The sequence below is a fragment of the Manis javanica genome, chromosome 17, assembly GCF_040802235.1.
Source record: "Manis javanica isolate MJ-LG chromosome 17, MJ_LKY, whole genome shotgun sequence".
NCBI lineage: Eukaryota > Metazoa > Chordata > Mammalia > Pholidota > Manidae > Manis > Manis javanica.
The window spans coordinates 206,972-231,574 of NC_133172.1; the positions used below are offsets into that span (position 1 = coordinate 206,972).

A 24,603-nucleotide genomic window follows, 5' to 3' on the forward strand; every position below is an offset into this window, starting at 1 on the left:
TATTGTAGTATGTAGGTATTTGTTGGTGGCTGTGCATGGGTATTCTCTCGAGACTTTTTTCGTTCAAGAAAGCTAGTTCTCCAGTTCTCTAATACCACTGGCTGTCCAACAGTTCAGTTCTGACACAATCTACCCAGCGTGGACGCAGACCCCATGGGTATAGGGCTCAGTTCCTCAAGAATGCCTCTGCTTCTGTTGGATTCTCCCTGAGGAGGACGCCGCCCCAAATCACTCACGAAAGGCGTCTCTTGATGCAACAAGCAAGAGGAATTTATTCAGGAACCAGCTAGCAGGGGTCCAAGTTAGCCCGACGCAGCGGGTCTCAACGAGGACCCAGAGCACACAAAGCCAGAAGGTTTTATAGCATTTTGAAAAGGGGTAAAATTTTCCATAATCACAATACAGGGTTTTTTCTATAGGCTCATAAATCTTTTGCTGGCGCCACATCCTGGGGTCTGGTTAGATGAGATCACCTTCGGAATGTCTAGGGTGGTTCTAGCAAGATAAGCTAGGCATGTATGATTAACTGATTTACAGTTGCTAACTAAAGGTCACTACAATCGACACAGGCTGACTAACTTGTTTTTCAAGATTCTAATGATTTTCCTTCTTCTAGGTTAGGGGGTGGTATTTAAGCCTTAAAATGGCTGTACTTATGCTAACTTTTGATTTTTCAGATCCTACACTTCAGATGCCAGCCCCAAATGGGGTCCCAAGGCACCCACTTTTCTGCCTGGCAGATTACAGATTCAGCGTTTCCACACCCCATGCCCCCCCCATTCATTTATTTGCTAGAACATCTCACAGAACTCATGAAAGTGCTTTACTTACTGATTTATTATTTTTAAAAGTACAGCTTGATATAGCCAACTAGAAGAGGTAGGCAGAGCAAAGTGTTGGATGAGGTACGTGTGCGCGGGGCTGCCATGTCCTCAGGGTGTATACACCACGCGACACCATGATGTGTTCACCAACTGGTAAGCATGCGAGTTTTCATTATGTAGGCATGATGAGATTATGTCATTGGCCAGGTGATTGGAACCAATCACATTGTTCTTCTGGCGACCAGCTGCCACCCTGAAGCTATCCAAGCCCCTCCCTGATGCTGTAACCTCATTAATATAAACTATGGTTGAAGGGGGCTTGTTATGAGTAACAAAAGATACTCCTGTCACTCAGGAATTCCAAGTATTAGGAGCTCTGTGTCAGGAACCAAGGATGAAGACCAAATATGTATATTTATTATACAATATCTGTAAAATGTAAGTCTAGCCACAGAGCTTTTCTCTTGATCTTTATGAAGAAGAGAGTGGGTGCAAGAAGCTCAGCAAGGGGCAAGAGGGGTACTGATCAGGCAGGATGGCAGCCTGGCTATGCGTGGGGCAGGATTAGCCGAAGCGCCAAGACCGGAATCCCTGGAACCGGGGAATATCACGACAACCAGACGACAGTGTGAGTGGCTGACACGAGGCTGTCAAATGATGAAACAAACACTAGTAGTGAGTTTGAAGTCCCTTATTCAAGAGAAAACAGTCCATGATGGGGGGAGTGCAAGCAGTGGGGCACTTTTCCAGAGACATTTTGGGGGTCCAAATATGTGAATTAACTTTATTGGGACATACTGTGTCCTAGGCATTACTGTGAGCTTCTTATGTATGTTCACTCATTTAAAACTCGTGACCACCATTGGGTGGGCACCGTTGCTGTCTTTGTACCTTTCCCAAGATCCCTTAGGTAGGAATAGTGGAACTGGGTGACCAGCTTGCTCTGGAGTCCGTGTCCTTCAGTGCTGTCCTATTCAGGCTATTTGCCATGAGGAGAAGGTAATTGTAAGACAGTCACTAGTTAACTAGGGCGAGTTTGAGGGTCTGGGAAAGGAAAGGGAAGACAGCAGAGGTGTGGAGGGGGCAGAGGGAACCTGAGCACAATGTCAGTGTCTCCCTGCTGACTGAGCCAGACCCCCAGGGAATCACCACACGCGCGGCTGGCTATGCCCTGCGGAGGTGATATCAGGCAGGAACAAAGGGGGGCGGGACCCCGTCATGATGGTTCCCTGGCTTGTTCTTGGGAAGGTCCCAGTGTTAGGCAGGAAAGTAGATACGAGCGGGGTGGAAAGAGAACAAGGTCAGTAAAGCCCCTAGAAAGGACTCAGTTAACCAGTTAAAACTAGAAAGCCAGAAAAGACTCAGAGTTAATGAGTTAATTAGTTAAAGGCTCAAAAGGTCAAGAGCACCTTGGCCTAGAATGTTTGAATATTCCCCAGATAAGAAAAATACCTCAGCATAGCCCATGTCTTCATTGTGTCAATTAAATTAGACTACTGTAAAATTTACTTTAGCCGCTAAAAGGCCCCGTTTATCTTTTTTTTTTTTTGAGAGGGCATCGCTCATATTTATTGATCAAATGGTTGTTAACAACAATAAAATTCTGTATGGGGGGGTCAATGCTGAATCATTAATCCATCTCAAGCCTAATTCTCGTCAGTCTCCAATCTTCTGAAGCATAATGAACAAGTTCTTACGTGGTGAACCAATTCTTACATAGTGAATAAGTTCTTACATGGTGAACAGTACAAGGGCAGTCATCACAGAAACTTTCGGTTTTGATCACGCATTATGAACTATAAACAATCAGGTCAAATATGAATATTCGTTTGATTTTTATACTTGATTTATATGTGGATCCCACATTTCTCCCTTTATTATTATTTTTTTTATTTTTAATAAAATGCTGAAGTGGTAGGTAGATGCAAGATAAAGTTAGAAAACATAGTTTAGTGTTGTAAGAGAGCAATTGTAGATGATCAGGTGTGTGCCTGTAGACTATGTGCTAATCCGAACTAGACAAGGGCAATAAAACATCCACGGATGCAGAAGCTTTCTCTCAAAACAGGCGGGGGTGAGGTTCTAAGCTTCACCACTGTTGTTCCCCGATTTCTCACCTGATGGCCCCCCTGCGACTGTGCCTGTCTTAGGTTGTTCCTCCCTTGAGGAATCTTACCCATCTCTGGCTAACCAGTCATCTTCCGAGGCCCCGTTTATCTTCAACTTTGCCCAGATGCTGCTTTTCCTCCCCCAGCCCCTAATCAAGTAATAATATGGCAAGTAAGCCCACTCACAGATGACATAGTAAAAGGCAGGAAGGATCTCATCTTAAAGATAAGACTGCATTTTAACACCCAGAAAGTTAAGAAGTAAGATTCTTAACTTACTCTTTAGCAAAACAGACAATAACAGCCCGCCTTCGGGGCTGGGCAGACAGTCTTGTTTGATGTGCTCCCAGACCAAGTTGTTGGTATCCCAGGGAGAAATCAGAGCAGTAAATTTGTGTTGTTAATTTTAAATATTCAGAGACCACTTAACAAGTCCACACCTCTAAGCCTTTATCTCATTCTGTTGGATTCCCCTGAGGAAGGCGCCGCCCCAAATCACTCACCAAAGACGTTTCTTGATGCAACAAGCAAGAGGAATTTATTCGGAAGCCAACTAGTTGGGGTCCAAGTCAGCCCGTCGCAGCAGGTCTCAACGAGGACCCTGAGCACTTACAACTAAGTGGTTATGTAGGACCCCAACCTCCCTGAGAAATAAGTTAGCCTAAGAGTAGCCATCTTGAAGCCCAAAAAGCCATTCTGATATATGACTCAGAGGGAACAACTGAAACCAGGTAACTCCTCTGGAAAAACAAGTTAATCAATCATGACTGCTGGCAGCGCTAACCTTTCGGTTAGTTAATCATAAATGCCGACCCTACCTTGCTACACCCCCAGGACGTGGCACTAACCCAGAAATCGTAGGTTTGAAAAATTACTGCCTTTGTAGTATTGTTATCTTGCTATGTAGTATTGTTATCTTGTTACTACAACATAATCTGTAACCATGGTAATTCTCTAGGGCTGAATGCCTCAGAAAATCCTATATAACCACTTAGTTGTAAGTACTCAGGGTCCTCGTTGAGACCTGCTGCGACGGGCTGACTTGGACCCCAACTAGTTGGCTTCCGAATAAATTCCTCTTGCTTGTTGCATCAAGAAACGTCTTTGGTGAGTGATTTGGGGCTGCGCCTTCCTCAGGGGAATCCAACAGTTATATAGGATTTTCTGAGGCATTCAGCCCTAGAGAATTACTATGGTTACAGATTATTTTGTAATAACAAGATAACAATACTACATAGCAAGATAACAATACTACAAAGGCAGTAATTTTTCAAACCTACGATTTCTGGGTTAGTGCCACGTCCTGGGGGTGTAGCAAGGTAGGGTCGGCATTTATGATTAACTAACCGAGAGGTTAGCGCTGCCAGCAGTCATGATTGATTAACTTGTTTTTCCAGAGGAGTTACCTGGTTTCAGTTGTTCCCTCTGAGTTATATATCAGAATGGCTTTTTTGGCTTCAAGATGGCCACTCTTAGGCTAACTTATTTCTCAGGGAGGTTGGGGTCCTATATTCCCCACTTCTTTTTCTGAACATTCTAATCATGGAATGTTGGTTTCTTCTTGATGTGTGAGGGTATGGTACTGTTGTCTCAGCATTAGCACCTGCACAGCACTCACTCTTTCTCTAATAAAGGTTATTACTCGATTTAAAATGCAGGGACTTAAGGTGAGGAGCAATATAAAAATAAACAGGGGTCCTGCCAAGGTGGATATTAGAGTTGTAAGCCATGGGGATCTAGAAAACCAGGATTCAAACAGGCTCTGGTTAGCTTCTCGTTCTCGCTTTCGCTGATCTAATCTTTCTCTCAGTTTAGACATTGAGTCTCTTACTACTCCAGTATGGTCTGCATAGAAGCAACACTCTTCTTTTAGAGCTGCACATAATCCACCTTCTTTTAGAAATAGTAAATCTAACCCTCGTCTGTTTTGCAGCACTACTTCAGAGAGGGAGGTTAGGGACTCTTCAAGTTTAGAAATAGACTGTTCTATAGTTCTCAAATCTTCATCGATAGCTATTCTTAGTCCTTCATAATGTTGGTTTTCTTGTATAATTGCAGCTGCCCCTGGTCCTACTCCGGCTGCGACTCCTACTCTTAGTAATACAGCTAGAGTGAGTGAGACTGGCTCTCTTTTATACCTTAGTTTAGGTTCTAATTCTGCCACGAATGATAAGTCATCATGATACATTAGTCTGGGTACTAACTGGACCATGATACAGAAATCACGGGAGGAGTTGAAGGCAGAAGTAGAGACACATGGGGTCACTCCAGTGTTACAAGCCCACAATCTCTTGGGAGGAGGGATTAAATACCTGTTTTTACCAGGGAAGGCTATGGGTATGGTCTCATTCTTTCTTCTACAGATAGAGACTCTAGCTGCTGCTAGGGAAAAGGGGCGATGACCGCTCTGGCTGCTTCGTGCTGAGAAGGGGGCGCAGTAAAGGGTGCAGCTAGGTCTCCATCACTGGTCAGTTGAGAGGGCTTCAGAAGGCTGGCGCTTCTATTCTGGGTTTCATTTTTATTACTATTTGCAGTTTTGTGGCTTCTAGGCAAGATAAAACAAATTGTGTTATTAGGTTGTGTAGCAACATCTGGGGTTAGATTTTTTATTCTGGAAGGAAGCTACATTATTGAAACGATACTTCTCTCTAAAATCACTCTCATTTTTACTAGAAGTAACTAGGTTAAGAAAATAATTAACAGCTGGCTTGATTATTTGCACAGGTGCAGCAAGAAGAGCAATTGATTACACAGGCTCTTTTAAATATGCTTTGCTGGAACTTTTTGTAAGGAATTTCAGATTGAACTTTTAAAGGCCTTTTGAGGCCAGACAGCCAAGCCAGACTTGCCATCAGGCTTTGCCTGTAGTACCTGTAGATTTGGATGAATTCTTCTCTTCTCGAGGTCTCTGCACCTGCCAGGAAGTGACCTTCTTTACTCACCTGGTAAGGCTGCTGGGAACTCTGTAAGCAAGGTACCAGGCCAGTTCTTCCAAGGGGCTTTGTTGGCTTTATAAAGTCAATCTTAGTTCTTTTAAGTTGTTCACATCTGAGTCTATGCACATGTCTCTCAGGTACGACATTCCAGTCAAAGCCCTGGTAGTATAACCAGTGTTCCTAAGTAGTCTTCTCACAAGGAAAGCAGATTCTTATTGAACTCGTGCAAATAAACATACTGCCATGGAATATAAAAACAGTCACTGAAAGTTTTTAAACTCTGGAGGGATCAAGTAGAGAGAAGGATGTTTCAATTCTGCTCATAAAGATAGTCATTTACTAAACTGTTGTCAGTTTAAGAGAACAAGGTTAAAACATTTTACCAGCAACATTTGAAACAAAAAGACACAAAATCATTTTCTTTAGTTTATGTAATCTTATGTAACTAATACCTGTTCTGCTGAAATCTAGTTCTTTACCAGTTTAGGGATAATACTATAAATGACAAAAGACTTACAAATGACAATGGTTAAAGATCTGATGAGAGCTTACTGTAAAACAGTTGACATAAGGAAATTCTGATATTTCTGTAATACAAAACATTTAGTAACAAAGTTTAGCATCATTCTCTTTGACAGTGCTTTCCTGGTAAATAAATATATATATATATATCAGATAAATAAGCCAAATTAGTCAAATACTTTCTCTAGTGAGAAAAAATTCTTCTGACATGTTCCAGGGGCCCTCTGGAAAATATCAGAGTTAACTAGAGGTAAAAGCACCTTTTTGCATTTAATTTTTTTAGAACTATCATTACACATTTATTGTCTATATACTCAGCACAGTAAACAAGATATCTTAAAAAGTGGGGCAGCAGGGGAGATTGCTGCTGTCAATTTTTAAAGACAACATACAGAAAGTCAAACTAATTTTAGGTTACTAAGCATTCTTGAGAGAATGGTAGCAGATGGTAGATTCTTCTGCTTTCATCTTCAGGAGGGGAAAAAAGCTACAATAAGAATTCATATTTAGCTGAAAGAACTGTCTAAACTCAAGGCAGAGTATAATATCACCAGGCATACAAAAGACCTGTTAGAGATACATACAAAGAATGAATATGGCTATAGTCAAATTCAACTTAAAAGTTTAAGCAGAATCTCAAATTTAAATGTCTCTTTCTTTCACACAGATATTCAGATATGACCAGAAATATGCTTTGAGATGAAAGAGGTCAGGCATTTTACTTCTTCATTTAGGGACTGAGAAATGATGACCTTTGGCTTACAATCAATAGCTTACAAACAGTGAAAATAATAAGAACATAACTCAGCATAAGTGTCTAAGACCAGATACAAAAAAGCAGAGAAAGTGCTTAAGTTTACAGGTCTTCCCTGAAAGCTTCAAGAATGTTTTACTCTTTAATAGTAGATATAAGCTGCTATGCAAATTCTATTAAAAGATCTAAGATTATTTGCATTAAAAAATATGGAGAGTCCCCCATGCTTTTTTTTTTTTAAAACATACAGCATATAAATTAAACAAGAAGACCTGGTGGTTCTCAAAAAATCTATTACAACTTTTCTCAAAAGTGGTCACACGTTCGTCTATCTAAACCTTTACAGTGAAACCTGTTTTTCTGGGAGAAACATAATCTTGTCCAGATTCTACAGTTTAATAAATTTTGGTTTGTTAACTAAGTGCATTTAATCAGCTGGAAAAAGCTTTGTTACTATTCTGCTTAGGAATTCAATTTTTCAGGCCATGCAATCATTTTTAATAACAAAATATTTCAAAGGCAAATAAAGGTTATACAGTTGTTAACAAACTTTAGCTTTTAGTCTCTTTAACATTACGATTTCATGGCAACTCACTGAGACTTTAAGCATGAGAAACTGCTGTGATCTTTCAACATTAAGAGCAGACTAACAGTTAAAGAAAACTGTTTAACTGGAAATGAGATTTTAATTTTGCTGTGCACTTGATATCAAGATTCACTTGCTTTAATTTCACTAGGCACAACTATATCTGTAAGAATATAGTAATTTATTCTTCATTTGCCCCATGGTCCCAAGCACATAAGCCGGTGAGAATTATGCCTGGGCTTGCCTGCGGCTTGACTGGGTTTATCTCCCTAACCCTTCCCCCAAAGCAACAGGCTGAGCGGATCTTCCACAACAAAAGGCACCACACTGTTTTCTCTCTTTGTCTCTCTTTAAATAAATAGCTGTACTTTAGAACAAAGTTACTTTCTTTTATCACAAAACATATTCTTTAGCATGCAGAAGAGTTTTCATTTTTTATACTTTTTCTTATTAAAACATACATTTTCTAGCATAGAGAAATGCCCTCTCTATCACTTTAAGCAGTTCTAACCAGAACTCTGAACTATTAGAAACTTCAAGCTCCAGTGAACACTGAGAAGCAGGACACTGCAAACTGTCAAACCAACATTTCCTAGACTGACAAACTTACGAACACATTCTACAATTTCTGCAACCATGAGCTTCACAGCACAATCTCCCAGCAAACACAGAGCACATCTTTTCAACTTAACAAAACTCTAAGGCCTTAAATTACTACAAAGATTTTCAGGCTGCAGGTAGGCATACACACTGCAACACACAATTAAAAAGGTGTTCACTTGCCACACTTATCCAGCTCACCTACCTGCAACAACTACGCTAGCCTACTCACAAGACCCCCACTGAACACTAGACAAAGCCAAGCTTCTAAGCATTCTATTCTTAAAAGATTTAGCAGATAACATGACTCAAATGACTCTAGGTAAACTCAGGCAGCCGACAACTACCAGGACATGCCCGCCTTAGGCAAACTCAAATTAGCATTAATGCTTAACACTTTTTTATCAGGTTTTCTGGAAGTTTTAGAATACTCAATTTTCACCAGCGCTTGTCTTTAAATCAATTTCATTAATACCATCCGGAGGTAGAAAGATATATTCATTTACACACTTAGGGGGTTGTCTGAGTCTGTCCCATTGTCAGTATAACAATTATTAGGCACATGAAAGACACAAAAAACAGAGACACACACAGATTAGACACACAGCGGCCGCTTTTTGTTTTTTCTCAGATTTTCAAACAGAAACCGAAAGGAATCAGAGGGTTGATATTCCTGGCGCCTGAAAATCAACCCTATCTCATCAGATTCACCTTGCCAGAAAAACAGACGGGAGGCTACCAGGCATCCCTGGCCTCCCAACCTCCCCGAGGCGTCCCCCAGGGTTGCAGCCTGCGGTGCTCCTAGTACGTCTACCGACCGCAGTCTCGACCCCTTTACGGGATCGGGACAGCTGCCAGACAGTGGGTACCCCTTTTCAGAATTCTGACCGGTCTCACTGAAAAACAGAAGACAGAACACAGACAACTCAAGGCGCCACTTGAAAGGAAAGGAGCGACACATAGCAGCAATTCACCGGAGAGTTCCGCTTTATTAGGGAAAGGTGCTGGGTTATATAGGAGGGGGCATGAATTGATTGAGGTGTCACTTCTACGGGGCTGTTGGCTGTTGGCTAGGTGCTGGGATTGGGAGGGGGGCGAGAGGTGATTGGGCTTCAGGTGGCGCCGGCGGGAACTGAGGACCCCGAAGAGAAGCCGGAAGTTTGCCATCTTACTGGTGGGGACCCTTCATTCCCCCCTTTCTCCTCTATGGGTTTGTGGACGTTGCTTTCTCTCTGGCTGCTTCCTGCTGAACAGGGGCGGAGAAGGGAGTGAGGGCTTGAGGATTGGGAGGAGAGGGTTGATAGGACTCCCCACAGTAAGGATGAGTAGATGTGGACTTCTTCAGGTTTGGAAATCAATGAAGGTTCCCTGTAACCATAGGATATGGTTACGGCCAAGAGGATATGGGTGTCAGGAGCCAGGCATCTGCGGCTATTGTTTCCAGGAACAGTTTCCAGTGGAGAGAGGGGTCCATCTCAGCGTGTGGTGAGGAGGTCACGTGAGGGTGAGGGATCTTCTGTGGCCAGAAGCTGGTAGTTCCTGAGTAAAAGCTGGTTGAAAGCTTGATTAGAGATTTTTCCGACTTGGGATTTGATGAACTTTATTATACAGGGTAAGAAGAGACAGGCGAGAAGAATGATTATTATGGGGCCTGCAATGGGCCAGAGCCAGGTGAGGAGGGGGTTTGTTAGTATTGAAGAGAATGGGTTGGAATTGGAAGCAGAGTGGAGGCTGGAGGCAAGGTCGGTGAGTTTGGTAATGTCAGTTTCTACAATGCCAGATTCGTTGATGTAATAGCAGCACTCTTCCCGGAGGAAGACGCAGGTGCCGCCTTTCTCGGCTGTAAGCAGATCTAGGGCCCGCCGGTTTTGAAGGGTGACTTTAGCTAGCGAAGTGACCTGTCTTTGGAGAGAGGCTAGGGAATCGGCAGTGGATGTCAGGGACCCCTCAAGTTTGGCGTTGAGATCTCTAACTGCCCATAGAGAGTGACCCAAGGCTTCTCCCGAAAACCCTGCCCCAATGGCTGAGGTGATCAAAGAGCTACTGACCATGATGGGAAGGAAAGCAGCTCTTTTTGTGCGCGAGGGCAAGGGAGGTTGGAGCTCAAGAAATTCTGCCATGCTGTAAAGTGTTAACTGTGGGATTAGGGTGACGAGAATGCAGGGTGTATCGGAGTTGAGAGGCAGTGAGTTGAAAAGACTATTACACTAAAAGAAGTGTCCCGGTTGCGTAAAAGTCTTAGAGCTGGAGGTAGGGGTGTAGATAGAGAGGCAGTGAAGTGCGCTGGAGGGGGGTGGAGTTGGGCCTACACAGTGGTGGATGGTGAGATTATCTGCGTATTCTGGTTCCCATAGGGGTATGTCTGCCAGGGGGCAGAGGGGTTGTCTTTCTGCATGGAAGGAGTAGTTGGAAATATTAAGGGGCACGGCGGCCAGCAGTGGGCGCTGTAGTGATGCGCACAAGAAACAATTGGCTGTGTTAAGGGTGTGGTTGAGAAAGATGGTGGTGTCCTGAATGAGCTGTAATGAAGAGTAGGAGAAATGGGAAGAGGGGCGGGGATAAGAAGATGAAGAGGCGCCGTCAAGAGTTTGGATAATGACTTTTTCGGAATGTCTGCTATCTGATGCAACTTGAGAGATCTGGGAATGAGAGGGAACATTCTTTTGAGAGATATGAAGGGTACTGTGGGGGGTCGAGGACTCCCCGTAGTAAACTGAGGCTGTGACTCTGGCAGCCCATCGAGAGTCCCAGGGATCTGGGATTGATAAGGAGAATGAGCTGTTGGGATATTTCATGAAACGGTTGGAGGAGTAATACTGTGGGTACCGGGAGTTACCCATGTAGTGAATGGCGCAAGACTAGTAGGGACATCTCCCATAGGTATCTGGCCATCACCTGCAATAGGCTTGTCTTTGGTCATAGAGGAAGCAGAGGTAGGGCGAATAAGGGTCGCTGCTAGTGAACACTTCCGTGGAGGGAGGAAAGTGGAGGTATAAAGGCTCAGAGCAGCTTTTCAGAGGGCAGTCTGGTGTGGCAATGAGGGCAGTAACTTTTGTTTGATGCTGTGTGTAAGTCTGTCTGACTTTGAATCGCCATACAAAGGAGGCTGGGGTGCTGGGGAAGACAATAGGAATGAGGAAAAAAAGCGAGAGAGCAGTAAAGGAGGAAAAAGTCATGATTCGGGTATGGATGGCAAAGGGGGTGAACGGGATTTTGGAGGAAAGAGGACAGTAAGGTCAGGAGTCTGGAGGGAGGGAGAGTCTGTAAACTTTTGTAGGTTAAGAGATCTTTTAGATGATGTGGGGACAGAATGGTAAGGGGTGCTCTGAATGTCAGTTTATGAGCTTCCTTCTGCAAGAGCTGTCTAGCGGCTAATGCTCGTAGGCAGGGGGCCTATCCCTGAACTGTGGGGTCTTATTGCTTGGAGAGATAAGCTACTGGGGCAAAGGATGGGCCATAATATTGGCCTAGGACTCCTAGAGCTTGACTGGACCTCTCATGAATGTATAATGAGAAGGGCTTCGACAAATCAGGAAGATGGAGAGCTGGGGCTTCTACAAGGGCTTGACGGAGCTTAATGAAGGAGTGTCGGGGTGAGGAGGATAATGGTTTTTTAGGGGGGCTCTTGCTGAGGTTGTATAGGGGTCTTGCCAACAGGGTGCAGGGAGAAGTTAGGGATCTACGTTCTAAAATATCTAGCTAGGCTTAGAAAGGGCCTAGAAAGGAAAGGATTTTTGTCTTGGTTTTGGGAATGGGCAGGTCAGAGAGGAGCCATTTTCTGTCTAAGGTAATGGACTTTCTTTGTTGAGATAGAAGGAATCTGAGGTAAGTGAAAGGAGGGGAAGAGATTTGAGCTTTGACGGGGGATACTCGGTAACTTCTGGAAGCTAGAAAGTTAAGTAGGGAGGCAGTGTCAAGTTGAGACTGTTCCCACGAGAGACTGCAGAGTAGAAGATTGTCTATGTATTATAAGGTGGACTTGGAGTGATCATGATGAAACTGTTTGAGGTCCTGAGCTAGGACCTGTCTAAAAATATGGGGACTATCTCGGAAGCTTTGTGGCAAAACTGACCAAGTGAGTTGTTTAGAATGTCTTGTGTATGGGTCCGTCCAGGTGAAGATGAAAAAATTTTGGGAGCAGGGGTTTAGAGGGATAGAAAAATGGGTCTTTGAGATCTAGGACTGAGAAGTGGGATGCTGAGGCTGTATGGATTTGGAACTAAGGGATGGATAGGGACAATGGCTATGTTGATGAGGCGAAGGTCTTGGACAAGGCGGCAAGATCCGTTGGGCTACTCTTAGGCTAACTTATTTCTCAGGGAGATTGGGGTCCTACACTAGGACTGAGAAGTGGGATGCTGAGGCTGTATGGATTTGGAACTAAGGGATGGATAGGGACAATGGCTATGTTGATGAGGCGAAGGTCTTGGACAAGGCGGCAAGATCCGTTGGTTTTTTTAACAGCTAATATGGGGGTATGTCTTTGAGATCTAGGACTGAGAAGTGGGATGCTGAGGCTGTATGGATTTGGAACTAAGGGATGGATAGGGACAATGGCTATGTTGATGAGGCAAAGGTCTTGGACAAGGCGGAAAGATCCGTTGGTTTTTTTAACAGCTAATATGGGGGTATTAAATGGGGAGTGAGTGGGTCTGCTTGAATGATGGGTTGGAGGCCTATGAGGGCTGAAGTGGTTAGGGGGTATTGTGCCTGACAGATATACTGAGAGGGGTCACGTAATTTGATAGAGGCAGGGGGACATAGGGCCACGGAGGGGCTTGTAATGTCCCAAACTTTGGGATTTACAGGGTGTATGAGGGCAGAACCGGAGCTTTCATTGGGTAGAGGGGGGTCGTCGGCTATGAGGGCCATCAGAAAGGGAGTACTGGGGGCTGTGGGAGTGGATATAGTTATGGAAACGTGGAGGAGGGAAAGGATGTCTTGTCCTAGTAAAGGGATGGGACACTGGGGCATAACCAGGAAGGAGTGGGAGAAAGGTATGGGATTGTCTTGGATTGTGCATAAAAGGGTGGGTGGGGGGTTTAATGGGAAAATCTGTTTACCTCCTACTCTGACTATAGGAGTAATGGCTGGCGTGGTAGGGCCCCGGTATTCTCACAAGACTGAGAAGGTGGCTCCTGTATCTAGGAGGAAGGAGATGGGGTGACCGTCTACTGTTAGAGTAACCCTGGGCTCCTGTTTGGTGATGGAAATGGTCGGGCAAGAAGCCCCCGGGCCCCATCAATCTTCTTCTGCCAGCCCCACTACGGCGGGCTTAGGATGGGGGTTGTTCGTCCAGCCTCCCCTTCGGGTGGTTGGGCAATCAGACCCGCAGTGGCCCTTTTTGTGGCATCTGGGGCATGGGGTGGTAGGAGATCTGGGGGAGGGGCACGCCCTTGACCAATGTCCCTCTTTTCTGCACTTGAAACAAGCTCTTGGGGGGGCTTGTTTGTAGAGGGGCGCCCAGGTTGTGGTTTTATCAGCTGGGCCAACATCTGGAAATTGGCCTGATCAGCCTTTTGTTTACGGCATTCTTTCTCCTCCTCCCGCTTATGGAAGACTTTAAAGGCCACTGTTAGGATCTCAGTCTGTGGGGTAGCGGGGCCCTGTTCTAACTTTTTGAGTTTAGCTTTAATGTCGGGGTAGCCTTGAGCTAGGAAGTATGTCATAAGGACATGTCTTCCTTCAGGTGTTTCTGGGTCCAGGCTGGTATACTGTAATAGGGCTTGAGTGAGTCTGTCTAAGAACTCAGAGGGGATTTCATCTCTCTTTTGAATTATGTCTTGGAGCTTTTGAAAATTGACTACTTTACAAGCTGCCCTTTTTCAGACCTGCTATTAAGCAGGAGGCAAAAATATCTCAAGAGCGGAGACTCATGGCGGTGTTATAATTTCAGTGTGGGTCTTGTTCGGGGACAGCAGTGGGGCCAGGGGGATAAGTGGGGTCAGTCCTGTGGGTTTCAGTAGCCTGCATTTGGGCGAAGTCCTAAACTCGTCTACGCTCTTCAGGGAGGAGAGTATTGGCCAGGAGCATGAAAATGTCATGATGTGTGAGGCTGTAAGACTGGAGGGTCTATAGAAACTCCCTGTATGTCATGGGATCAGTGGAAAAGGAACTTAGGCGTTTCTCTAGTTAGGTTAAATCTCTTAAGGAGAAAGGGACGTGAATGCGCATGATGCTTTCGGATCCTGCTACCTCCCGGAGGGGGGGCGATAATTTTGGGAGGCTCTCGGGACTGAGTCTGAGGGGGACTGAAGGGTTCTGGCTCAGTCTGTGGGGGAGTGACGCGGTCTAGCCGTGCCTAGTCGAGCAGGTCCTGAAGTGCAGAAGGGGGGCAAAGAAAATAAAGAAAGATAGAATCGGACCCACATGTCGCCAGCTAGCAGCCCAGCTGCTTACTTCTGCCGCTCTAGTTGGGCTTGAACTCATGACTCTGAATTAAGAGTCCCATGCTCTACTAACTGAGCTGCAGCAGGGCTCTAGTTAATTGCTTATGGAATACGTAAACAGAATGTTCTTTGTTCTCCATTCCTGCCACATCTGCAAGTGGGGGAAGGGCATATTTAGAAGCAGGGGCGGTGTTTCTACACATCTTCAAGGTCTCCCTATTTTCAGAGTGAGGAGTCTTGGCAAGATATGTTTTTGTGGACAGATAACTTCTAAGGACTGCACCGGTTGTTCTCTAGCTTGTGCCTTCCCATGCTGCGTTCAGACATGGGGGAAGGTGCTTTCCCATTCTCCCTACAAACATGTGAGAAGACAAAGGCGGTCTCCAACAGGGGAGAAACAGGGGATGAGGGCAAAGACGGAGGAGGCTCTTGGGACCTAGTTAAAGGGGGGCTGAAAGGCTCAGGCTTAATCTGCAGGGAATGAAGGTGGGGGAGGTGAGATGGGGGAGGAGATGGTTGGGGAGGAAGGGAGAAGGGCTGTTGTAGGAGAAGAAGGGGAAGGGAGTGAACAGGAGGCTTCTGCGGGGGCGGCAGCTTGCAGGCTAGGAGAACTTGGGAGGGGGCGGGGAGAGGAGGAGGCGAAAGCTTCCATATAGGGAATCTCCTTCCATTTTTTCAGGCGCTGGCAGTAGTTAAAAAGATCGCGAGTGATGTTAGGATCAAGAGTTCCCCCTGCGGGCCATTGGTTGTGATTGTCTAGGGGGTATGTCGGCCAATCTTGGGAGCAATATTTACGGAGAAGTTTTGGTTTTATATCAGGCGTCAGGGAGAGGGTAGCCAGATGCTTAAGCAGGCATTCAAGAGGTGAACTTTCAGGGAGGGATGAGGAGGCTCCCATGGCTGAAGGACAGAGGAGACAAACGGGGGAAGACGAATGGAGATCCTCGGACTGGAAGCAGACCACAAGGAGACAAAGGGCGTCCCCGATGATCCTTGGTGGTCTGCGGAAACTCGTATACGAGTCGGAATTTCTTGGGAAGTGTGGGTCGTCACCCAGACTTCCCTAAGAAGGCAGAGTGCCGGAGTCACGAGGTACCTAGCGCTAGGCGTTTTCGGCGGACGGAGCAGAAGGAGGAGGGGGGGAAAGGGAGCGTTCTCATCCACAAAGGAGTCACCTCGTTTATGGCTGTTGGAGGGGGGTGCCTGAGAGTCGGCCACAGCCGTGAAGGCCTGAGGCGGGGATTTATGACTGTCGGAGGAGGGGCCTGAGCGTCCGCCGCACCCGTAAAGGCTTGAGGCGGGGATTTATGGCTGTTTGGGGAGGGGCCTGAGGGTCCGCCGCAGCCGTGAAGGCCTGAGGCGGGGTGAGTTCCCTCCTCATCCCTGAGCGTCAGGGCCTTGCCGGACGATCACGGTCAATGGCACTGCGATAGCTCAGGGAAGAGCGACCCACTCCGGGGAGAAAACTTACCTAAAGGCCAGAGAGGAGTGGTGAGTGTGATGAGCCAGCGCCGGAAAAAGAGGACGAGGGCAAGCTGCTGCTGGTGTCGGGGGAAGACGGGGCCCAGTTGGGGTGTCCCGTCTCCCGGGTTTCGGCACCAATGAAAGGAAAGGAGCGACACATAGCAGCAATTCACCGGAGAGTTCGCTTTATTAGGGAAAGGTGCTGGGTTATATAGGAGGGGGCATGAATTGATTGAGGTGTCACTTCTACGGGGCTGTTGGCTGTTGGCTAGGTGCTGGGATTGGGAGGGGGGCGAGAGGTGATTGGGCTTCAGGTGGTGCCGGCGGGAACTGAGGACCCCGAAGAGAAGCCGGAAGTTTGCCATGTTACTGGTGGGGACCCTTCACCACTAATCTTACCTCTTCCTCCAAGAGCGACTTCGGGAGTGAAGCGGGGTGAGCGCATGATCCCGGACGAGCCCCCAAATGTTGGATTCCCCTGAGGAAGGCGCCGCCCCAAATCACTCACCAAAGACGTTTCTTGATGCAACAAGCAAGAGGAATTTATTCGGAAGCCAACTAGTTGGGGTCCAAGTCAGCCCGTCGCAGCAGGTCTCAACGAGGACCCTGAGCACTTACAACTAAGTGGTTATATAGGATTTTCTGAGGCATTCAGCCCTAGAGAATTACTATGGTTACAGATTATTTTGTAATAACAAGATAACAATACTACATAGCAAGATAACAATACTACAAAGGCAGTAATTTTTCAAACCTACGATTTCTGGGTTAGTGCCACGTCCTGGGGGTGTAGCAAGGTAGGGTCGGCATTTATGATTAACTAACCGAGAGGTTAGCGCTGCCAGCAGTCATGATTGATTAACTTGTTTTTCCAGAGGAGTTACCTGGTTTCAGTTGTTCCCTCTGAGTCATATATCAGAATGGCTTTTTTGGCTTCAAGATGGCCACTCTTAGGCTAACTTATTTCTCAGGGAGGTTGGGTTCCTACAATTCCCAAAAATCCTCAACTGCCTATAAAACCCCTAGACAACGCACAACCCCAGGCTCTCCTGTCCCCTCCTGGTGTGAGTCGGGAGCTCTGTCCTCTCACTGTATCTCTCAATAAAAGCCTCTCCCTGGCTCTCCTACCTTGGGTGTTTGCTAAGTTCATTCTTCCACTCTGCAAACAAGAACCCCAGCATCAGGACCACTGAGCAAGTCCACACCCCTAGCCCTTTGTCACATTCCTGAAAAACCCTTTAAAGGGGGCACCCCAACCTTTCAGGGTGCTCCTTTCTCCCTGAGGTTGCCTGTACTTTCTCTCTGAGTAACTTTAAATAAAACTTTTACTCTGTTTCACTACAGTGTCTCTGCCCTTCAGTTCTTTTTTGTGGTGGGGACAAGAACTGAGGAAAATACACAATGACTCTGCTCCCACACCAGCACCTGTGAAGTGCCTGGGAAAGTATCTGCTGCATCATCTGATTTGGGGCTGGGGGTTCAGAGACTGGGAACTGTGTATTTCTTAGCTTGAAATTGCTTGGCAGGATTGGAAGGTCATGAATGGCACTACGTTTAGACCTAGAATCAAGTGTGACCCACTAGCACTGTGCTGAGAAGCAGAGAGAATTGGAGACATTTTCCTTCCCAGAAGGGGTTTATGATCACATTATTTCACATCACAAAATAGAAAGAAAATGTCTTGACTGAATATTGAATTGTGTAATTCTGACTGCACTGGTACAGCTGACCTTGTAAGCTGTTGTGGGTAAAATTGTAGTATTTCCAGAATATCTTGCCTGGCATCAGTTCATTTGCATATCAATAGACACTCCTCAGGGGTGGAGAGGAGCTCATCTCCATATCAATGGGCAAATTACCTGGGCCATGGAGGGCTTATCTGCACCTGAGAGGTGAGGGGAGGGCCGGTTTTGCTTCTGCTGGAGCAGGAGAGGGAGATGCCCCCGCCTGCAGCTTGTAAGCAATAAATGGGTTTTAAACTTTATTTCTCCCTTTGACTGATTTCGCTTTTAGGGGTATTTTGCCCCGGGATTTCCTCTCCCCAGACTTACACTGTGGAATACCCTTATTGTCTTGTGAAGTTCAGCATATGCCTAACTTACAGCTCAGCCATTCCTTTCCTTTCCTCCCTCTCTCTCTTTCTCTCTTATTTCACTCTTCCTTCCTTCCTTTCTTTTCTTCCTTTCTTTTTTCTCTTTTACATACATTTTATGTATTTCTCTATTCCTTTCTTTAATAGTGTAAGTCCGGGGAGAGGAAATCCCAGGGCAAAATACCCCTAAAAGCGAAATCAGTCAAAGGGAGACAGGCTGAAAGCTTTTTGACACTGGACTTCTGTCTTGCCAATGGGTTTCATCCCGGGGCAAGTTCGCTATGGATTCAATGTGACCAAAGAAATCGACAGCAAAACGTTCTTGGGGTGAAAGGGTCATACCCAACTTTATTTACAGATGGCAAGTCAGTCACTAGAATCCCATTCACTCAGAGCAAGTCTGCATGCAGCAAGCTGGTCTCTGCCTCTGGGCCCCTCTGTCTGCACAGCCATCCCACACAGCCATCCTCTGGGCCTCTGTCCCCGGTGCTCCCGCCACTCCAGCCTCTGCTCTGCTCTCCTGCAGCCTTGCAGCACTGCCACTGTGTTGTGCCCAGAGCACTGGGCGGAGCTCTTTTTATAGAGTCAACAGCCATGTGTTGCCCACAGGTGTGCAGTGAGCTAGTCAGCCACAGCCAAGTGGGAATCCTGGTCACAGGAACTCTCATTTTATCTACAACTTCTAAGGGCTTTATCTGGTGTGAATTTTGGTGTTTAACAAGGTTGGACCTGTAGCTAAAGCCTTTCCCACACTTGTAAGACCTTTCTCTGGTGTGAGCCTTCTCATGATGAGTAATGGTAGAAGGCTGGCTAACTTTTCCTACATTTGGTGCACTTACAAGGTCTTTCTCCAGTGTGAGTTCTATCATGCAGAACAAGGTGGCTGCTGTGGCTCAAGGCTTTTCCACATTTGCTCTACTCATAGGCCTTTCGGCAGTGTGAACCTTCTGGTGATGAATTATGGTATAACGTTGGCCAACAGCTTTTCCGCACTCCATGCACTCATAATGTCTGTTTCCAGAGTGGATTTTCGGATGCTTTTTCAGTTCAGAAATGTGACTAAAGGCCTTCCCACACTTCTTATACACAGGGGATGTTTTTCCAGTGTGAATTTTTGGGTGATTAATAATGGTTGATTTATCTTTGCAAACACTTCTGCCTGTTGAGCATCTGCATGGTCTGTCTTCACAGTGAATAAGGTGGCTGAGGAGGGTGGAGCCCTTTAGGAAGACTATCTTACAGTTGCTGCACTTGAATGGCTTCTGAATGGCATGGACCCCTGGCAACCACCCAATTCTGAAGCTCAGTGGGAAGGCTTTCTGAGCTCAGTGCTCCGGCAGGGCATCTCCTCGTGTGGGTGGCCTAGTGCTGCTAGAGGTCACAGCTGTCAGGGCCGTCCTTACCACCCTTCCCACTTGTGTAAGGCTTCTCTGCTGTGTGCCTGCTTTGATGCATAATCAGGAGTGAGGCCTCATACTTACCACAGGTGGGAGGTTTCTACAGTGAAGTCCCCGTTAAGTTGAAGGCTTAAGTAGAACCAGAATCTCTCCTACATGCCTTGCAAATGTATGGTTTCTGCCCACAGGGTCTATTCTGTGATGCTTCTCCCAGGGCAAGGTTTTTCTGAAGACTTGACCATCTGTGTAATAAGGGTGGAATGCCTGGCTCGAGGGACCAGCACTGGGAGTTCAGACCTGTGCTGTGCCTTTTATGAAAGCATCCAGTTTTGATGATGCCTCCTCATCTTCTCTTCCACATGGACCATCTGAAAACAGGGAAATAACCTCTTTATATGTCACTGTAGATGAGAAGGGATGGACCCATCATTAACTGGTGTCTGTAAGGCCAAACTTGATTCCCTGGGTTCTTGGAAACTAATGGGGCCAGAATCCGGGTGAGGAAGGGCCAGTCCTGTTGGACAGAGTCTAGTCGGACCACAGTGCAAAAAAAAATCCTGGCTGGCAGGAGCTGCTGTACACCCTCTGCAAACACAATGCAACAGGGCTGCCGGGACAGGTAAATGCCATGCATAAAGAGCCCAGACTTGGGTGTAACTTCCAGCCACCTCCTAGGACTAGGCTTCCAAGGACTATTTACAAATAAATGAACATCTAACAGCTAAGTGGAATTTCTGAAGGAGCTGGAGCTTCAGATTTCTTAATGGAAACTTCTGCTTTTAACATTTTGGCACCTGCTTTAAAATATCTAATAGCCATAAGAGTTCAGTCCAGTAGTCAGAATCATGTGGCCCCAAAGATGTCCCACATTCAAATCCCCTGAAACCATTACCTCATATGAGAGGCTTCAAAGACATGATTACATTAAGGATCATGAGATGGGAAGGTTATCCAGGATTATCTGGGTGAGTCCAGCAAAATCACATGAGCCTTTGGAAACAGAGAAACACAATACAAATTATAAAAATTTCACATTTCTGAATGTCAGAAGTCTGACACTTGTGTCAACTGCTCTAAAATCAAGGTGTCAGCAGCGCTGCCTTCGTTTTGGAGGTGTGGAGGAGTCTGTCCCCTTGCCTATTTCAGATTCTGGAGGCTGCAAGCATTCCTTAGTTCATGGCTCTTTCCATCTTCAAAGCTAGAAAGGCCAACTTGTGTCCTTCTCACATTGCAGCCTCTGCATCTTTCTCTCCCTCTCTCCCTTCCCGTCCTCTCTCAATCTCTATGGCCTCTTCTTCCACTCTGAAGGACCCTTGTGATTACACTGCTGTCCCCCCAATAATCCAGAGTCATCGCCACATCTCAAGGTCAGCTGATTATTAACCTTATTTCATCTACCACTTTAGTTCCCCATTGCCATGTAATTTATTTACATAATCCGGGGATTAGGACCTGGACATCTTGGGTAGGGGTGGGGGGCATTATTCTGCTCACCACAGTACAAGCACATACTTTCTTAAAAATTAAACTTGTGTGGATGCTTGCTAGGTCAAGGATGGGTGCATTTTATATTTTGATAGATATCAACAGTGACTCTCTAGAGAAAGCATCTATAATATACTGCGCATCCCTGGCAGTGTATGTGAGAGCTTTGGGATGCTGCTGATGAAGACAAAAACAAAATAACAGCTCTTTTATACATTTCATAATGTAAGCCTTAAAAATAAAACAGAATTTCTTATCTTACCAATAAAAGAAGGGTTTATTTGGGAATAACAGAGAATTGAAATTCCGACGGGCAAGTTACAGCAAAACCATAGTCAAGTCTGACAAACAAAGGAGAACATTATTCGTTGGAAAAGGAGGGAAGTTGGGAGGGGTTGTTCTGAAGGCAAGTCCACTAGAGAAAAGCAAGAGATCAGGGTGATGAGGCTTTCTCGCTGGCGGAGATGCTGGGGCACCTCTGTCCTGTAGCTGTCTGTAATTGACAATTCTTGCCTAGTATGGTGAAAGGGATCCCCCTTCCGGCTTTAGGACTCTTTTAGTGAGGTTTCTCTATGAAATTTTCATAGCTCCAACCTACCTGACCCCGTGCTAAGTATTTTCATGTCATCTCTCATGGAGAAAGCTGCAGTATTGGGACAGGCAGGAAAAAAATGGAAAGACCAGTCCACGTCTTGGCAAAGTGCCTTGTGACTCAGACCATTGGCTCTGTAAGGTTCCAATACATCTTGTTTTTCATGTCGACCTATTGTTTTAGTAAGTTTTATAGCCACTGCGTCCTAGGTTTAGAGACACATTAGTCAGATGATCACAAAGTGTAAACAACTTGTGACATGCGTATAAGGTAAATTTGGTGTCTGATACTTGCCTTTTCCTCATTCTAATAGTAAATTTCCCTCCTCTGGGTGGAGATTTTATATGCTAATGTTATGTGAGATGACAGTGCAACATACATGTTATGTATGTAATCCAACAGTGCATGTTCTAACTGAAACCATCTTATTCATGTTTGCTGACCTAAAAACTAATGAATAAGACATTTTCACTCCTCGTAATAGGAGCTACCCTAATTTTTCTCAGGGCTGACTCTTGAGCAGCCCACCTTGGTCTATCAAGTTGTTTCTGTTTCCTCACTTCTCCAATAAAGTGCTCTGCTTACTTGCATACTCCTAAGTGTCCCTGTTAAATTATTTTAATATGCGAAGACAGGGACAAAGGACCCTATTCTAGTGTCTGCCAGTAACAGTATTGTCCAAATTTTGTCACTGGACTTTGAATTAGAACTGATGCTGAGTGAGTACCAGGACCCCCAAGAGGGCTTCTCAAAGCATAGAGTGCTAAGGCTTATCCCAGTTTCTTTTGCCTTCCTAGCAAGTCCCCCAGTGATGCCAGCACTGCTGACTCAGGGACCACAGTGAGGACCACTGAATTAGAGACATTGATGTCACTTAAAAAAGTACCCGAGAAGGAGATACCTTCTTTTTCCACCCTCGGAGAAGACCAGCGATTTCCCAGGGGCCATCTCAGAGCTGATAGCCCACGGGTCACTTGCCGGACGTCTCTGAGGGAGGAAATCTTAGGCGCCTTTAAGAGGAAGCCAATCCCCTTTCATTCTTTGTCTGGGGCGCCATCTCCCAGCGCCCCAGGTGGCGCCGCTTGTGTGTTGCCATGGAGAACATCCGGGCGCTCCTAGGGCCGCGGGACGTAGAGCAGAAACTGCATTGCCCAGAGGGCTGCGGGTGGGGGCGGCGCATTCTGGGCCAATCGCAGCCCAGAGTTGCTACTTCCGGCGGCTCGCGTTGTTGGGGGCGGGACTTCTGGCACCGCCCTTGTGGGCGTTCATCCCGCTCCTGAGGGGTCGTTGCCCAGCGAGCGCCCTTGGGACCCCAGTGCTGGGTTGGGACAGCTTTCCAGGAGCTTCCGCGGGGCCAGGCCGGGGAGGGTAGTGAGGAGCCGTGACCCCCTGTAGCGGGGTGCCCTCCACACGTGCCCTCCAGCCCCGCAGGCGCCCCGAGCCTTGTGCTTGCGCTGTGGAGCCTGAGGCCGGCAGTGCCGCGGCCGGCGGGTGGGCACCCGCCCCAGGGCGCCCTGGGGGTCGGCTGAGCCCTCAGGACGTTCCCCCGTGCTGATGGGGCCGGCGTGGGTGGGTGGAGGGCGCCCATCTGCTCTCTCTCCCTCGAACCCTCCCCACCATGGCCCGGGACGCCCTTCAGAGCGGAGCAGGGTGTCTCTGGACATTTCCCGTCCACCTCTCTCCCTTTTCTGCTGGGGACCCTAGGGGTCACTCCACGCCCAAGTCCCCGAGTCATGGTCAGGGGTTATGTGGGAAGGTTCTCATTTATGGATTCCAGTGGGACAAGGTGTAAAAAACTGTGTCAGGCATAAGTACCAGGATGGGCAAATGCTTGGAGGGTAGGCTGAGCTGGGAGTGTTCAGGGAACTGCACTTTTATGTCTGGTGGATGGGTCAGGCCTGGAATGGACGCCTAGGAGCTTGGCCTGTACTCTGAGGATGGTGGGAGCCACAGAAGGTTTGGAGCAGAGGAAGGAGGTGATCTGCTCAGGTGTTAGCACACTCCCCTTGGCTGCAGAGTGGGAAACAGGATGGGGATGAGGGAGCAGAAAGCGAGCCTCATAAGGATACTGCTAATAAATCATGTGAGTGACGGTGGCTTGGCCAGAGTGGTGACTAGAGTTGGGAGAAGTGGTTGGATTTTGGATCTGTCTTTTAAGTTAAGCCAGCCAAGTTCTATGTTGTAGAGGGTGAGAGAGGAGTGGAGGAGACAGGGATGTCCTCGTGGATTCTGGCCTCAGTAACTAGAAGGTGGAAGTGTGTTGACTGAGCTGGGGAAGTTGGTGGTTGGAGCAGGTTTTGGGAAAGATCAGGAGGTGGATTCTGACCATGGCGAGGCTGAGCTGTCCCAGGGACTCCCAGGTAAAGGTGCTGACTGAGCAGCTGGGCATGCAGGTCTACCTGATGCTGAGGAATTTGGCTTAGAGGCATCCAGTCAGCAGCAGCCAGCCAGTGAAGTGAGGGAGCTCTTGTTCAGATTTAGGAGGGGGGATCTTTAGGTCATGGTGATGGATGCCCTATGGGAGCAGCTGAGGACTGGGTGGCTGGCCTGGGCACCAGGGCAGGAGGTGTGGGCATGACCAAGTCCGATGAAGGGAGGAGCAGCTGTAAGAGAAGGTGCCGGTTGGGGGGGAGGATCTAGGTCCCTGGGAGGCAGACAGAGGCATATTGTAGGTGGAGGTAGGACGACAAGGGGACAGGAATAGTGCTCATTCACCCCTCTATGGACTCACCAGCCTTTCTTGGCCACCCTCTCTGTGGCCTGGAGGTTTCAGTCGGGCTGGAGGATTATCTCAGCTGGGACTTTCACAGGCCTGAGGTGGGAGGTGGTGGGGCTGGGTTTCAATGTTTTTTTA

At 46.8% G+C, this 24,603-nt stretch overlaps 1 long non-coding RNA gene across 1 annotated transcript; it reads right to left on the bottom strand.

Annotated features, from left to right (window-relative positions):
- Positions 1-3,971: 3,971 nt before the first annotated feature.
- On the bottom strand, positions 3,972-24,207 carry LOC140846941 (uncharacterized). The gene is made up of 3 exons (XR_012126487.1): positions 20,565-24,207; positions 16,583-20,040; positions 3,972-5,477 (listed from the first exon to the last, which is right to left on the bottom strand). It is a non-coding gene; the product is annotated as an uncharacterized lncRNA (long non-coding RNA).
- Between the last annotated feature and the right edge of the window lie 396 nt (positions 24,208-24,603).